The following is an 18,650-nucleotide window of genomic DNA, read 5'->3' on the forward strand; positions in this document are numbered from 1 at the left end:
GGTGAATAACACTTAATTTAAGAGAAACAAAATCATATTATCAACATCTTAAGTGGTAAACTCTCCAATGGTTACAGAGCACAAAAATGACCTACCAGTAGGTTCATTACCACAGAATGAAATACTCAGTAGCTGTTAAAAATCATGAGATAAACATATACACAAACACACACATATATATAGATATACATACATATATGTGTGTATATATATTTAATATGTGAACAAGGAAACTGTTTAAAATGTATACTATTAAGGAAAAAATAATTAAACAATAAGCAATCTTTAAATATATGATCCCAGCTACTCCTGTGTTTATTGAGGCATAGAAAATAACCTGGATAGCAACATACTTATGTTGTTAAATAAATTACACTCAAAGCATTTAGAATGGTATCTGATACACAGTAAATGACATATAAGAATTTCTGTTATTATTACTTTGCACAGCAATTGGTTCTGATTGTGAGATGAGTGCTGTACCCCTTTTTTTTTAACCTAGGCATATTTTCCTTTTCTCCTTAATTAAACTACATTCTTTCTATAAAAAGCATTTACAATAAAATGCATTTCCCCCACTTTGGCCATGCCACACATCATGAGGGGATCTTAGTTTTTCAATCAGGGATCAAGCTCACTCCCCCTGTAACTAACAGAATCGTAACTACTAGACCACAAGCAAGTCCAGAAAATGCATATCATTCAAATATATTAAATCATGATTTTTCACATCTAATAATCACAATCCAGGAAGACTGATATAATAAATCCTTCACAGAACTGATATACCTCATAATTTTCACTCAATGACACTTCAAGTTCAATCGGAAAAAAGCTCAGAATTAAAGGTATATAGCAAAGAGAAGAAACAAACATTAGTTTTAGACATCTGCGTATTCTATGCTGCACTATGAAAGACATTAATTTCCAATGTTCCTGACCTCAATCAAGGAGTTCACTTGTAAATGAGCCATCATCATTCAACATTGCATCCCCAACACAGAAAGCCACAGGAGCCACTGCCATTCATCCAACAGTTATGTAATAATAGCATTTCACATTCACAAGATCCCTTACTATGTGCCCCAAACCCTGCTAACAGCTTCATGCTTCAACTGATGTAACCCTCCCTACAGCCTTACAAGAGAAGTAATCTTCACAATCTTTAGAGCGGAGGACGAGGAGGCACAGAGAGGTTAAGTAACTTATACAAGATTGCACAGTGCATACGTACAGCCAGGATTTCAACCCAGGAAGAAGCTAGTCAGCTCTGCGCAAAATGTTAGGCATATCAACACTGTTGCCCTGCTAAGGGCAATCCTCTTCCAGCTCTCAACCAGAGCCCCTACCTCAAGCACCACAGTCACCATAACTGCATTTAGCACTACTACCACCAGAACTCCTGACTATACAGGAAGAAATACATTCCTCAAGTTCTGATTTCTGATTTGAAATGTTATTTCCTCAGAAATGGCTAGTCTGCATAATTCTATTGATCAGATAAATGTCACATTAACTAAGCTTTATCAGTGGTTATTCTGGAAATTTAATACCATTTTACCATGGTTTCAAAAGAAAAGTACATTCCTTTATCCCAACATTTTACTTTTAAATTATCAAACAAGAAAAAATTGAGCTTTACAACATGTATTGATTCATGTAACTACCACCATAATCAGGATATGGAACAAAAATACATTTTTAATAAAAAAGAAAGAGTGATTTATAAACAGACTTAAAGACAATCCTCCCCTGTTATATTAAGGACTTCCTGCTCTGTGTGTTCCAACTAACCGACTAGGTTATCCCTCTTTCCCAGGAGAAATGCATTGGATACCAAAATGGAAAAATTTGGTATATTTTTGGAAAACATATTTTTACACCTGAGGCAATCTCATCTTTTTATGTTTGTGTGTTAGTCACTCAGTTGTGTCCAACTCTTTGTGACCCCATGGACTATAGCCTGCCAGGCTCCTCTGTCCATGAAACTCTCCAGAATTTCAAGAATACTGGAGTGGGTAGCCATTCCCTTCTCCAGGGGATCTTCCCAACCCAGGGATCAAACCCCAGTCTCTTGCATTTGCAGGCAGATTCTTTACCATCTGAGCCACACAGAAGCCCCAATTTCATCTTTATGGATATTTAAAAGCTGTCATTTTAATGGAAGCTTTACCAAAACAGATGCAATTCTTTTCCATAGCAGTGTTTTGACAAGTGTGGAAATTTTTTAATTAAGCACACATTTCCACACCACACATGACAGGGCACTGCTTATCCACAGAGAAGGGCTGGGTAGAGGTCTACTGCTGTAAGATTATCAAGTGCTTATTTCTATAATATCTAAAGACATTTGTAAATGTGTCTGATATTTATAAAACTATACCCACAAGTTCCTTATATTGAAACAAAGCAACCAAAAGTAAACAATACCCACTCCAACAAACTGACAAAGGTAGTTTCAAATCTTGTTGTGAGCTCAAGCTCTTGTAAGGCTTTACAGATACCACCTGAGACTTCTCCTATCCCAAAAATTCATTCGGCACAGGATCAAAGCATGGCCAGGGGTTTCCCAGGTAGCTCAGTGGTAAAGGATGTGCCTGCCAATGCGGGAGAGGCAGGTGACGTGGGTTCAATCCCTGGGTTAGGAAGATCGCCTGAAGAAGGAAATGGTAACCCAAGTCAATGCCTGGGAAATCCCATGGAAAGAGGAGCCTGTCGGACTACACTCCATGGGGTCACAAAGAGGTGGACATGACTGAACATGTGCACACACTCACACAAAGAATAGCCAAGAAGTTACTTCCAGATCCTAATACTTTCTTTTTTTTTTAACCATGAAGTTCGTCTTTATTGCTGATATTCTGCGCTCATGGTGGGGGAGGGAGGCGGAATCTCAACACAGGTCAAATACCACTTTGGGGCTAGAAAAAGTTACTTTAATGTTATGAATTCTATAGAAAATAAAAGGAAAATATTCATGGGCCGCAAACTTTTCCTGCATATCTTCTAGTATGACTGGATGCCTGAAATTCCCACGATTGAAAATGTATTACGACAACTGAAGACTGCATTTCTAGAAAAGCCTGTATCTAAAGCATATATGCTGCTATAAGACAACTGTAATACATTAAACTACATGACTCTAAAAACTTAGCTTGAATGAGTTTACCGAATTGTTCTATGACAGGACAGAAAGCTGAGAAAAGGATTCCTGCTGCCATAGACAGGTTTTGATTTGGATAGAGCGGGATAGTGGAGCCAAGTATTAGTATCACACAAGCCCGAAAGGGAGGCAGGATGGAGTAGGGCAGTGAAGCAACAAGAAAGTACCACAAGGGAAGTGGGTTTCTAAAAGGAGTGCTAAGAAAGAAGAAAGAATAGCAAAAGGCCCAGAGACAATTCAAACGCTTCACTAAAGCTAGCCTTATCTACATAACCTTGACTGGGGCACCAGTGGCATGCCCCTTCCTGCTATGTTCTAAGTACTCTTCCCACCACAACCTCTTTCTTTTTTTAATGAAATAGGTCAGCTTGACAAAGGGCAAATGCCTGAGCTGAAACAAATTTCCCTAGGGTTAGCCAGAGGAAGTTTCATTAGAAGTCTAAAACCATGAGCCAGCACAAACAGGACAGATGCAAGTGTGGGAGAGAAGAAATATGAGAAGGATGAAGAATAAAGGGTGTACCACTGTTATTATTCTGTTACGGATGACACATAGCAGGAAGTCCATAGGAATTTTGCTTATTAATACTCTAGCCTACTGTGAGGCCCAACTACAGACGTATATCCATACTATGCTCAGTCACTCAGTCATGCCCGATTCTTTGCCACCCTACGGACTGTATGTAGCCCACCAGGCTCCTCTGTCCGTGGGAGTCTCTAGGCAAGGATACTGGAGTGGGTTGCCATTTCCTTCTCCAGGAGAGCTTACAGACCCAGGGATCAAACCCATGTCTCTTAGGCTTTCTGCATTTGCAGACGGTTCTTTACCACTAGAGCCACCTGAGAAGTCCTTCATATCCATACTACATACTTCATATTCATACTTGTAGCGCCAAACTACAAGAATAAGCAGGAAGCAAGGCCTAAAGAGGCTTGAGTGCTGAGGGCAAAATTACCCCCACAGATCTAGGTTCAGATGTCACCATCCTTTATAGATTCCTACTGCATCCTGTTCACAACAGGACAGGTGAAATAAGACCAAAACTGGCCTTTCCTTCTTGATCTTCACCCCCAACCAAAGGGGACTCCCTCTGTCTTTCCCCAGATGCAATTCCCCTACCATCTACTTTATGAAAGGCCATCCATTCTCCCTTAGTCTTTTGATCATAAAACACTGGAGAGGGATGCACCTATTCTATACCTGATGCAGTTGCACAATCACAGGTTCAGAGGAGATGAACAAGACATAGTCTATGCAATCAGTTCCATTTAGTTGCTCATTCATATCCAACTCTGCGACCCCATGAATCACAGCACGCCAAGCCTCCCTGTCCATCACCAACTCCCGGAGTTCACTCAAACTCATGTCCATCGAGTCGGTGATGCCATCCAGCCATCTCATCCTCTGTCGTCCCCTTTTTCCTCCTGCCCCTAATCCCTCCCAGCACCAGAGTCTTTTCCAATGAGTCAACTCTTCACATCAGGTGGCCAAAGTATTGGAGTTTCAGCTTTAGCATCATTCCTTCCAAATAACACCCAGGGCTGATCTCCTTTAGAATGGACTGGTTGGACCTCCTTGCAGTCCAAGGGACTCTCAAGAGTCTTCTCCAACACCACAGTTCAAAAGCATCAATTCTTTGGCGCTCAGCTTTCTTCACGGTCCAACTCTCACACCCATACATGACCACTGGAAAAACCATAGCCTTGACTAGACGGAACTTTGTTGGCAAAGTAACGTCTCTGCTTTTGAATATGCTATCTAGGTTGGTCATAACTTTTCTTCCAAGGAGTAAGCGTCTTTTAATTTCATGGCTGCAGTCACCATCTGCAGTCATTTTGGAGCCCCCCCAAAATAAGTCTGACACTGTTTCCACTGTCTACGCAATGGAGGCTCTCAAAGGCTAATATGGAAGACAGGTATAAAACAGTAACAGTAGAATGCAGTAGATACTCTAATAGAAATATGCACACACTCAATGCTACAGGATTACCAGGGAACAACTAGAGCTTTAAAGAAGCAGTAAAGTTTGCTCTTTAAGGATTAGGAGTTTCTTGGGAGTCAAAGAAAAGGAACAGAGATTCCAGGAGAAGGGACGGGCTTATGCAAAGATAAGACAATTTGAAAGAAACTGTTATGTTCCAGACAGACATGGCAAGTGTCTGTGGTTGAATCATGGTGTATGTGGAAGGGAACTTCAGAAAATGAAGATTAATAAATTGTGTTATTTAATAAAGGGTATAGTATAAAATGAGCTTCCCCCATAACACAGTAGGTAAAGAATCTGCCTGCAATTCAGAAGACTTGGGTTTGATTCCTGGGTTGTGAAGATGTCTTGGAGAAGGGAATGGCTATCCACTGCAGTATTCTGGCCTGCAGAATTCCATGAACAGAGGAGCCTGGTGGGCTTCAGCCCATGGGGTCACAAAGAGCCAGACACCGCTAAGCAACTTACACTTTAACACATTGGAGGTAATCTAGTTCTTTATAACTCTCCATAGTTAAAGGGAGTCATGAATGTTTTAAGGAAGGAGAATAATGAAACAGATTTATACTAAAGAAAGAAACAGATGACAAGGCTACAGAAAGAAAATTATTGATTCTATGACTCTAACTAGAAGGCAGATGACCTCCAGTTCTTCCCCCCAAAAATAAGTGGATCCTCTGCCTTAATTATATGGATATATTTGGGAAACTGATGCTTGTTGACCACCTCAAATTCACATCTAAAATATTCAACTGACATTTAATTTTTTATATATTTATTATTTCTACCTGTTAAGTTTCCTTCTTTTTAGAGGAAGAATGCACTTTTTAGAGGAAGAGCAATAAATCGGTTTCATGCTCTGTGATTCTGTTTCTATCTTATTATTTCTATCGATTCTCTTATGTTCTCTGATTCTATTTCTAGCCTATTTCTACAGACTGTTAGAGAAGTGTAAGGTCAAGTAGGTAAGTATTTGCACAAGTGCATTTAAAGCAGGCCTCTCCTCTTTCCTTTTGGCTGCAAGTCATGGGGATATGGCATCTTATCTTAGGCAAATCAGCACTTGGGTGCCAAACTGTACCATTACATATATTTCTTACATTCAGTAGTAATTCAGTGTGGAAGCTGGAATCTATGTGAAACTCTTTAGCAGATCACATAGGATATTCCAATATTTTTTTTTCTAACATTCAGAGCTGTTGTAAGTGAAAGGACTCTAATGAAATTTTTGCGATTATTCTTGAAAGAGCTGCATTTAGCAGACTGGTCAGCTACTCTGAGGTACAATAAAGAAGCAGTGGCAGTGGCCTTTTATAACCACAGCACTGCTTTAAAATGATCATTATTACGTTTTTGTATAGACCACTAAGTAGCACAATATCGGTTACCATTCTCAAGAGTTCCCTCTCAGTTTGGTTAGAACTGAGCACTAATCAGCTGTTGAAATCTAAACTGATTATTTCAGTGCTGAAGTGTCAACAGATGCACAAGCTCCCGAGCTGAAACAGGAATATGTGTCTGACTTTTGTAAACAGGCTAAAGGAATAAAACTGACAGAGAAGTGGAGAGAGAAAATATTCCATCTTGGAAAACACAGTATGAAAATGTTGCACGTGGTTTTGTTAAACATCCCGGACAAAGTAACCCTGGAGGCCAAGAAAAAGGAAAATGACCAAAGGCAGATGGAGAAAAGAAAAAAAAAAAAGAAATGAGGAAAAAAGAGTAAAGATCTTTTGCCTGATGCAATAAAGCAATGGAATATATTTTTACATTTTTAGCTTTTTCTTGAAAAGAACAAGCTCCACCTTCCCTTTCCCCCATCCCCTGAAAACTCTAGGGACACAGTCCGGCATATTCTTGTATCATCACAGGAAAAATAAGAGACATTTTAGTGTTTGATAGTAATGTGCCGTAATCCTTTAACTCCTTGGAGCAATCACTGCCTTTTTTTTCTAAAGCTAGATATTATTTGATAGTGTTTCCTAAACTTGCCTGATATCAAAATCACACAGACTCACAGGTTTCTTCCTTGCTGATTCTGATTCAGTTCACCTGGAGTGAGGTGTGGGCCTCTAGTTATATAAGCATCACAGGTGATTCTTGCGATCAAACAAGTCAGGGAGACAGGGCTACATGACACAACTATTTTTAAAATAACTTGGGTAAGAGGATTATCCTTTCCTGAGAATTTCATGATGCTCCTTGCCATGACAGCAGACCCAACTATATGAACTTGCTGAAGCACCCTTAACAAACCTGCAGTGGCATCATTAAATGGGCTAACAGATTTCCTGAACATATATCCAACCACTTCTCAGCTAGGGAATCCCCCAATTAGATAATTCTTCAAAATAAAGCAAAGACGTGTCTGACAAACCCTCTCCTGGCTAATCAAGAGAAATTCCCAGGGCTAGCATATCTAGCTTTACTTCCCCCATTAGTAGAGCTCTGAAGTTAGGGTCAGCTTCTCCCCAAATGCTCACACACAGACAAAGCCAGTTAATTTCCCTGTTACATGTGAGTGAGTCACCATCCTAACAATTTAGATTGCTAAGGTGCACATATTGAAATATATGCTTCCCGGCACAATTCCATATCCAATTACAATAGTAAATCCAATAAAGGCATAGTAAAACTGCCACTCAGGCAGGGAAGAAAGACAAAGTCATAAGCCAATTTAAATATTGCTAATGCCCTGGGAGGAACAACTGTGGGTGCCTACAACCCCTGTCAGGAAGCTTCATCTTATCCTTTTCACCTAGGACTCTTTGATAAGAAATTTCGGCTGGAAAGTTTTGGTTAAGTTTCTATATCCTAAATTAAATGAGTGTCTAAAAGATGATCCCTTTTTTTTTTTTTTACATGAGTTTTGCTACATCTTTCTATATGCCCTTCCCTTTTAAATCTTAGAGCAACAAGTTTTAGAGGAAATAGTAATGCTAAAAAGTCAAAATTTTGCATTCCATTTGAAATGGAAACATAATCAGTAAATTTCTGTCTTCACAACATGCTCAGTTTTCAGGCAACATATTGTCTTAATCTGAACTGTCGAAAGACTTACAAGTGATTTAAGGGTAAAATAACTTCCTTTTGACTTTATTAAGATGTAATTTACTGAAAATAAAGTCAAGGTTTTTTATTTTATTTTTTGTTGCTTAACCAAACTTAAATGGTTTACTTGGGCAGAGATGGAAAAAGACAGGCTATATATACTAACTATGGCATTATTCCTCAGAATAAATTATGACAGTCTTTTAAACATGGGGCCAATTCAAAACTCTAAAAACCCACAATGAAAACCTAGGATTACAAGCACTAACACAGAACAAAACATCTAAAATTCCCCTGAGATGTTTAGCTTGTGTCTTTGTAAAAGGCAACGACATTCCAGAGAGGCAGATGAGGGCTCAATATAAAGAAGGACTTTCTAAGAATCAGAGCTGACCAACAATACCACAGCTTCTCTCGCAGAGAAGTGGTCAAGCAAAATCCCAGAGACCACCTGTCATGCGTGCTGCCAAGAATATTCTTGCTTTGTTTAGGAAGTTGTTCTAAATGACCTTGGGGTCACTTCCAAGTAAAGTGTTTGATGCAGCAGGGTTATTTCAGTAGTAAGATAAAAGACATGGGTGTAAATACACACACGCACACACACACACACACACACACACACTTGCAGACCCAGAGCAGAACTTAGAAGCCTGATATTTTTAAATGTGATTTTATAGGCAAAAAGCAGAGACCGAATCAGCCACATCCTCAAACCACCATTCTGCAGAAGAAAGAGGAAAAGGTTCAAGTTATTCCATCTCAGGATGTTCTCTGACTCAGAGAACAAGCTCAGGTCCTTGGTAAACTCTAGCATACTCTTTAATAGGTTGCCATCAATCTAGGTATTGGGACAGACTGGGAGCTACAAAATGACAACACATTTGGATATATAATTGCTCATATAAAATACAGATGTCATGAAATGAACTTGTCTCTGCTTTCAAGCATGTTTCAGGTTCTCGCATGAGAGAAACCTATTGTTTCCTGAAAAAGCGTACCAGAAAGGAAACAAACAAAAACAATCCTGGACTTCAGCCTTCTTCAGGGTAGGCCTAGCCTGTGAGTTTTTTCTAGACAATTCAACTTGCTTATGAGCCGACCGACTCAGAGATCTCTGACAGTCTTGAAATAGAGAATTCAGGTCCCATGTAGGCAGCTCCTTAGCTCGTTAAACAACCCTATATAAAATATCCCTCCCTATTCAAAAACGAGCACCTTTGATGTAATTAATCAAACAATTTTTAAGTAACACCTTATTTTTCTTTCTGTGTTCTCTGCTTGCTACTTCTATCCCTGAGATACACAGTCTTTTCTCCTAAAAGAATTATGCTACACGGATAGCCAGGTTTCATGGTTTAACAATAAAGATTCTTGTAAACCTCTGAACTTTATTGAAGTGCTGTACAAAATCACTTGTTTCTTATGTGATTTACCAAGATGAACCAGTGAAATAAAAGCAGAAACAGGAATAAAAGCTACATTTTCTGTCATATTTAACTTTTGGAAGTTTTTAACATCAAACAATCTTCCCATTAAATCTGCCTTGAAACATGGACCCCCAAGTAAAATCTTTTAAATTCTTTCTCCTGGTTCTTAACAGAGATTTTAATTATAATTTCTCCTGGATGCTGAAGCAGAAATGCTCTTCATAAACAGAAATTAAACACAGGCATTCCAACTAACAAACATATGAAATAATGTTTAAGTAACCATAATTGAGATATGTCAAATAACCTTAGAAACAACAGTGTAATCCTACTGGTGGGCTTCCCTGGTGGCTCAGCAGTAAAGAATCTGTCTGCCATGCAGGAGACCCGGGTTCAATCCCTGGGTTGGGAAGACCCCCAGGAGAAAAAGAAGTGGTAACCTACTCCAGTATTCTGGCTTGGGAAATCCCACGGACAGAGAAGCCTGACAGGTTACAGTCCATGGCGACACGAAACAGTCAGACATGACTTAGCGACTCAATAGCAACAACAAATCCTATTGGTATTAAAAGAAAAGAAAAAAATAGACGTGGTAGTTTATATTCTAGCTGAACTAGCACTATCCAGAACACACTAGAATATAAAAAATTTACGGCAAGATGAGAATCAGATGACTGGGATTTCTGGGCAGTGGGGCTTTTACGTTTCACTTTTTATCTTTCTCTACTGTTTAACTTTCTACACTGCCCCTCTGCTACTTTTATTTAGAATCTTTATTTAGACTACTCTGCAGCCTCAGACCATGGCAGAATTTTGTAACACTGGCCACATCCCCTGTGGGATGAGGCTCACTACCCACACCCCCTCGTCCCTAGCACTATCATACCATAACACCAAAGTTCCAGCTCGGAACTTACGTAATGGATGGTTTCAGAACTGACATTTCCCCCACCACTTTTCTTCTTTCTTCACATCCTTATGTTATTTGTGCTGATTTTGGCCTCCCTTTCTCTAAAATATAGGCTGGTTTGAGAGCAGGGTCAATGCTGATTTTTTTAATCCTTGCTTCCCCCAACGGCACATAGCACACTAGTTAACAAGTATGAGTGAAAAATGAATGTTAGATTTGCTTTTTATGAGAAGAGTATAGCTTTGTGGTTATAATTTTATTTTAAAGGGGAGAAACTACCACCCTTTCCTGGTCACATATGTTTAGTAATAAATCACCTACACGTTGCCTAAAGAAACGCTGAGGTCCTTAAAACTTATAATTAAGTATTATTAATCAACTAAGTAAAAGATGGAGAAAAGAACACCAAAACATTAAAGGTGGTCTAAAGAAAAATTTCAAATAGTATGAAAATATGCAGCCTTTCATTAGGTATGCCATATGGTGCGAGGGAACACAGGCGAAGAAAAAGGAATTGGATTGAAGAAAGAAATGTTATAATAATCCCCTCATTTCCAACAGTGTCAACTACAATTTTAAAAAAAAGGCACTAGTTTCAGCTCTGAGTACACATTTATAACAGTGAATAGGAACTACACATCAGAATGGAATGATTATTGATTTCTTAATGGATTACTGCTGCAGAAATTTACACTCACCAAAAAACCATCCATCTTTGGGTAATAATTATAAACCTATCACAGTACATACAGCATTCTGACTGAATTGAAACTTACTGCTATCTGCCGGGAAATGACCAATTTTCTATTTCTCCAGCTCCAACCACAATACAGAATGGTGAGCAGACACTTACATCAAACGCTATTATAGTACATGGTAGCAGCCACAACATGCACCATCTGTAAATGGCTATTAGAGAGGTAAACAATCAGGTCCTGGTGGACATTTTTCTTATAATTCATTAGCTATAAAACTGTAAATAAAATGGGCATTAGGCAATTACACTTGTCAAAGGCCTATCATTACTGGCAGGTTGTGGAGAAGGGGTCAAGGGCAAACAGTACATTAGCTGAAGTCATGCTGTTCTGACTTTACATCCTAATTTCAAACTTCTCCCCAAATCGACATCAGAAGTACCAAACCAACAAGCTACAGAGGTTAGGTCTCTTTCTAAACGCTAAGTGTGTTCTTAGTGAATTGCATTTTTACTAAATACCAAGCGGAACCCCATTACAATTCAAATATTATTTTCCAAAAAGAAAACTCCAGTATGTGAGTTCCATGTAACAGGCTTTCATCACTGAATAATTATGTAATCCAGTATTAATGAATTAAGTTTCTAATTATCATATTTTCCAGCTGTAGGGTTTTGATAACACCACTTCCTTCCAGATAGTTAATCCCATTCTGAACACCTTATTGATCTATATTATGGAAAGATAGTCATGGAATGAAGACAGTTAACCCAATCTGAATAAAAGTAATTTGCAATCAATGGTATCTTGTTTTCATGTTCTCTTTAGAGTCTAATCCATTATCAGAATTTTTGGTTAGATATATCAATTTTCTTTTCTAAAAATTATAACATGTAATTTTTCTAACCAATTAACTTAAAAAACTGTATTTCCAAAACATCCAAAGAACTAAAGAAACCAGGTTGATTGTTTTTATGAAAGATTCTTTTTCCTAAGTACTAACAGACTATTAAATTACCATGATAATCAACCATAATAATTAAAATACCATTAAGTATAATATAAAATCAAATAGAAAAGCTAAATAAAGTTACCAAAATAAAACAAACTTGTGAAACACCACAGTGGATTTGTGAAACAGTGAAATTTGAAGATGGCAAATCTGTTTGTTTAGTGGAAAAGAGTATTCTAAATGTTATAAAAATCAAATCAGAAAAATACACATATTCTCTAAAAGGCAAGAGAGAATTTTAGACTGACTTGATACTAATTATATTTCAAGTAATAACCTGTGCTGTCACTTCAGGCATGTATGACTCTTTGCAACTCTATGGACTGTAGCCCTCCAAGCTCCTCTGTCTATGGAATTCTCCAGGCAAGAATACTGGAGTGGGTTGCCATTCCCTTCACCAGAGGATCTTCCTGACCCAGGGATCAAACCCGCATCTCCTATGTCTCCTGCACTGGCAGGCAGGTTCTTTACCACTAGTGCCACCTGGGAAGCCCAAGTAATATCTTAGGAATCATATCTAAGAACTATAAAATATCATATGCAAATATTTATAACCTACAAGAATAATAGTTAATTGTGCCAGGAAATGAAGTTATTTATGGAAGTTATTACATTCATTTCTTAAAACCTTATGACAGGTATTATGATCTACAGCTGAAGAAACTGATGTAAAAAATACAAAGAACACTCCCAAAGTCACATAACTAGAAAACAATAAAATTTCAGCAATTTCCTACATGCACCTTAAAGTAAGGAGCAGAAGCAGAACTTGACCCCAGGTCTATGTAACTTAAAAATCTCAACCACTTTCACTGGGCCCCATCCCAAAACATAAGGACAGCTGCACCCACAGGGACAGCAGTGTTCCAGAACAAACAGGTACCCAGTATTTATTGTAAATGAACAAATGAATGAAAAGAAGGAATGAGCATTATTATGCAAGGGCAGCAACACCAGGCCAAGACCAAGAACACAAGGAAGCACTCTGCTACTCTCTCCCCATGTGACCTTGGGCCCCAATATGCAGATTTCTACAATACAGAATTTGGAAAATATAGTACAGTATAAAACATTATTACTACATACTGGTGCATGCACATGCACAGGTGTACACACACACACACACACAATTCTATCTACGGAAGGGAAAGGACAGGAATTCAATGAGACTTTGAATCCATATTTATCACCTACTATGTTCCTGGCCCAGTTCTGAGTGCTGGGTTACATCAGTGGCCTACACAAATGTTCTTCAACTGCGTGGTGAGAGATAAGACAAATAAATTAGATAACTTCAGATACTATAACATACAACAAAATAGAATAGGGTAATGTCACAGCTATTGGGGTAGCTCAGATGGTAAAGACTCCACCTGCAATGCAGAAGACCTGGGTTCAATCCCTGGGTTGGGAAGATCCCTGGGAGATCCCCTGGAGAAGGGAATGGCAACCCATTCCAGTATTCTTGCCTGGGAAATCCCATGGACAGAGGAGTCTGGTGGGTTATAGTCCATGGAGTTACAAAGAGCTGGACATGACTGAGCAACTGACAATGTCACAGAATGCCTGAGAGGGGCTTATTTATCTAGGGTGCTCAGGAAAGGTCTCTTCCAAGGAGTGACAGATGAATGAGAGCAAAAATGAAGACGGCTTCGTGCAAAGTTATGAAGTGTTCCAAACCCTCAAATGGGATTGAACTTGCCATGTTCAAGGAGAAGAAAGAAGGGAAGTACTTTTTAGAGTCTAGCAGACAAGAAGAAGAATGGAGGAAGGGGAGTCAAAGATAGAAGCAAGACCCATGTCCTATGGGATCTTGTAGATTCTGGAAAGGAATTTCAACTTTATTCTGTTTTAATAGAAAATTTTTGTGTTTAAAGCAATGTATGGTTATAATCTGGTCTCGGTTTCACAATGTGCAGGTCTGACTATTGCGTGGATTATGGGACAAAGAGAAGAAATAATGGTTGCAGTAAGACCAGCTATAAATTTTTGTGATATTTTAGGTTTAGAGAACTAGGAAATGATGGTAGTTCAGACTAGAGATGTAGGAGTGAACACGGTGAAAATTATGTAAATTCAAGATACATTTTCGAAGTGGAGCCAACGGTTTCTGATGGACTGGACGCAGAGTTTGAGGAAAGGAACAGTACCATATACAGATTGGAAGGTCAAAGCATCAGCAGTAACTAAAGAAAGAAACTGAGAAAGAGACCATGATCTGCAGATGAAAACATAAGGGCTGCTAATGGATGAAGGTGAGTACCAGGTGTTTTCTGTTCACTGAGGTATTGATAGCCACTGATGACGACACTTCTGATGAAGCCACTCCCTCTCTCTATTTCTTTCTCTCAGACAGGAGCAACAGATGTTTTCTCACTTTTCTATCAAAAGCTTGTAGCTTTCTGATGGCAACTAACTGGACCATTTCCTTTCTCTCAATAACCAGTAACTCAGAAAATCAAAACACATGGTAAAAACAGAAACTTGGAAATAAATACTAATTACCAAGCCCAGGGTCTCTCACAGGCAGCAAAGAAGTAAAACATCAAATTCAAAGCATGAGGGCATTTTAAAGCAAAAAAAAAAAAAAAAAAAGGCTTTATTACTATACAGTGAAAAATACAACTAATAGGCATTAATTACCAGAGATATGTCCCTCCAGATCCAAAACATCCATGAGCTCCACATTTGAAAAGCAAGCAACTGGGGTAGTGCTGAAGTTCTCCACCATCCTGAAGAGCTACCCAAGTAGGTAACAGGGCACTTTGATTAAAAACAACCTTTCTAGCAGCAAAAAATATCTTACAATAATTCAATTCTAACTGCTCACACAATAAAGAAAAAGATGGCAAACAGAAAATTACAGATTTTATAGCAAGGAGTCGGACATGACTGAACAACTGAACTGAATTAACATAAAAGGTTCTTTTCAGCATAAAAATGCAGATGATCTATTATCTTAAATTCCTACCACAGAGATACAAGCACTTTCAGTTCAATTAGGATTAAGTACATTGCTTTCCCATATATGCCAGTTAAATATTATGGGCTTAATTTACAGAACCTCAGCAATAAAGAATCTGCCTGCCAGTGCAGGAGACACAGGTTCAATCCCTGGGTCAGGAAGATCCCCTAGAGAAGGAAATGGCTACCAATTCCAGTATTCTTGCCTGGGAAATCCCATGTATCAAGAAGCCTGGCAGGCTACATACAGTCCATGGGGTCCAAAGAGTCAGACAGGACTGACACACACACACCCAAGGGAACAACACTTCATGAGCTTCCAAGTAACATTTAAACACTTGAAACTGCTTGGATACCCTTAAAACAGTTATTTCAAGAAAGGATACAGATAAAAATAAAAATAAAAATAAAAATTTCCTAACGGTTGGGTGAAAGTGAAGTCACACAGTCGTGTCCAACTCTTTGCGACCCCATGGACTGTAAGGCTCCTCCGTCCATGGGATTTTCCAGGCAAGAGTGCTGGAGTGGATTGCCATTTCCTTCTGACCTTAAATACTGTTATAATAATTATATCATGGACAAACATGATAAGTATCACAATTGCTCTAAGAAATTTGCAGCCTGGCTTCACTATCTAGCATAAGCAAAACTGTGCAGACTTTCAAGGAAAAGGCATTCGATTCATGGGTTTTTAAACAATTTGGGGGCTTTACCTACTGGTTAAGAGTTGACTAAAACCAACAGCAGTAATACTCCCATTTTCATATGTGTCTACTCAATGGCTAAGCTATGATTTGAGATACCTTGAATCATAGAAATTAGAAACCTTCATTAGATATAATAATAAGAACTATTTTATTGAGTTATAGCTGTCTTACAATGTTGTATTAATTTCTGCTCTATAACAAAGTGACTCAGAAGTGACTCAGATACATATATATATATATATACATATATATATATATATTTTTAGGTACCCACACATATATTCTTTTGAAAATTCTTTTCCATTATGGTTTATCACAGGATACTGAGTAATAATTTTAAAACTATAAACTTTCTCAACAATATTTCTTACTTCTTACTACTTAACAACAAATAACCAAAATGTCTAGGGATAAATTTCAATTTATATAATATACATAATATGTTTATATTATGTTTATTATACGTATATATAAAATCAAGAATCTCTACAGATCATTTAGAATCTTTATAAAATCTATCTCAGTATTGTAGAGCAACACTGGCCTAAAAAGATGCATTTTTATGAAATCATGTGAAGCTTCTAAGCGCTTGAAGATTTTAGTCTAACAGTATTCTGCTTGAATGAGTGTTGAGAAGACAGTTTAAGAGCCTGAGCTAGTGCTAACTTTAGACCATTTATTTTAAAACTGCCTTGTGGGTAAAAAGACTAGCTGGGTGATGTATCCTTAGGACAGATTACTAAAGGGACCAAACTTGTGGGGTTAATCTAACCAATAACTTATAGAAATAACGGAGTTACATCTCTGATGTGTCCAGCCAGATAAGCAATTCATGTTAACTCATAAGGTAATGAAAAAGTAACAGGCAAGCTTCTTGATTGAGAGACACATGTATAAGGCACTGTACTAGCTAACTTCTGTGGAAAAGAGAAACTAATATTTCTTGAAATGTGTTACATCCTGTGATAGATGCTTTGCTTAAGTTATTAACTGTCTCAACAACCCCAAGAGACAAGTACTAACTCTGCCTACTTCTTGTGCTGTTCCTGTTGTTTAGTCTCCAAGTCATGTCTGATTCTTTGCAACCCCATGGCTTGCAGCCCAACTGGTTCCTTGACAAACAAGGAAATGGAGACTAATACACAGCTTAACCTGAATCACAAACCCAACTCTGATCAGCAGTCAAGTCAGGCTCTGACCACTACCCTCAGGCAGTCAAGATTATAGTCAGTTTCCCTGCCCTCAAGGAGATTCCAGTCTTACAGGGGAGATAAGATGTACACAAGCAAGGGAATAATGATACAAGATAGGAAGTGATAAAGCCTTTCTAGTTTTTAGAGAGGAAACTATTCAGGGATAATCATGGTCATTTGGTGTTAAGGACTGATTGCACAGTCACGATGCTAATAGGAACCCAGACCCAGGAAGACATAAACTTCAGACATGAAAAGCAAAATGTGTAACTTTAAATGATCTCATTGGGATTTACAAAGATTTCTGGATCTTCTAGCCAAATGACCTGAGTAATTTATTTATATGTACTGCTATAAAATCTTTTAAAAGAACACCTGCTTTTCTTTTTGACTGTTCACAAGAAAAGAAAGGGAATAAAAAGGACATGACTGGGGTCTGATACAGAGTTCTGAGAATTCCAGATATGTAATAGAAAGATGGGTAGTAACCTTGTAGGACACACAGTTCTGTGAGTATGGAAATTCATGGAATTTCAGAACCACACTGGGAATTCCCTCGCCAAAATATCTAGTAAACAAGTAAACAAGACTCCCCTCTGGGCCACGTCAGGAGAGAGGCACACTCTGCAGTCAAGTTTTGCCACCAAACACATCTTTGGAACTGCCATCCTCAAGTGAAGTGTGTTCCTACCGTATAATTACCATTTCAATTACACCTCTCACAAACAGAACAGGTTTATTTGTGATTCGTATTAATTAGGTAATTTCAGTTTCATTTTTTTAGTAACTGATTTGAATACAACAGAATTAATAATTGCCTCATATCTACACACACATTTCTTTTCAAACAAGGACGACCTAACAGCACTCAGACAGATGAAAAGCAAAAACATCCAGTGATGCAGGTATATCTTGGGTTTTATCGGCAGTAGCTTTGGATTACTTTTTTTAAAAAATGGTTGTTGATTAAAGGCAGACGAAAAGCACAGCCTTTCAAGAAGCCTATGGATACAAATGTACGTGGGATCTTTTTCTTGGTTATTTGATTCAACTTTCTTCTCATACTCTTTTTATCTAACAATCAAATAATAGCCACAATTCTAGTTAGCTTACCACATGCCAGTCATCATTCTGGAGACTTTACGTATATTATTTCCAATGCTCGCCACTTCTCTGACAAGGCAGATTATTAATATCCCTATTTTACAAACTGAGACACTAAGAGATGAAATATCTGTCTAGAGGTCACATATTTGATATATATCAAAGCTCACTTTTTTTATACTACATAGGAAAGGGAAGAAGAAAATTCATCCAGACCTGTATTTTTTAAACTATATGTTCATTATTTTTTAGTAACAAATAAAATGCTTAAGTAATGCCAGGAAGAAAAGATTCCTCTGAGACTGCTTAAATAAATATTAAGATCAAGTTTTAATGAGCATATTTTATGTTAGATGTGAAAGCATTCTGAATAGTCTAAAATATTTTACTGAATAGTTTAAATATATTTTATTTAAATGTTACTTTTAATAGACTTAAA

General features: G+C 38.0%; 1 protein-coding gene across 18 annotated transcripts in view; it reads right to left on the reverse strand.

Annotated features, from left to right (window-relative positions):
* The window catches only part of IKZF2 (IKAROS family zinc finger 2), a 263,397-nt gene that overhangs the window by 226,326 nt on the left and 18,421 nt on the right, over positions 1–18,650 (reverse strand). The window lies entirely within an intron of this gene.

The sequence above is a fragment of the Ovis canadensis genome, chromosome 2 (assembly GCF_042477335.2).
Source record: "Ovis canadensis isolate MfBH-ARS-UI-01 breed Bighorn chromosome 2, ARS-UI_OviCan_v2, whole genome shotgun sequence".
Classification (NCBI taxonomy): Eukaryota; Metazoa; Chordata; class Mammalia; order Artiodactyla; family Bovidae; genus Ovis; species Ovis canadensis.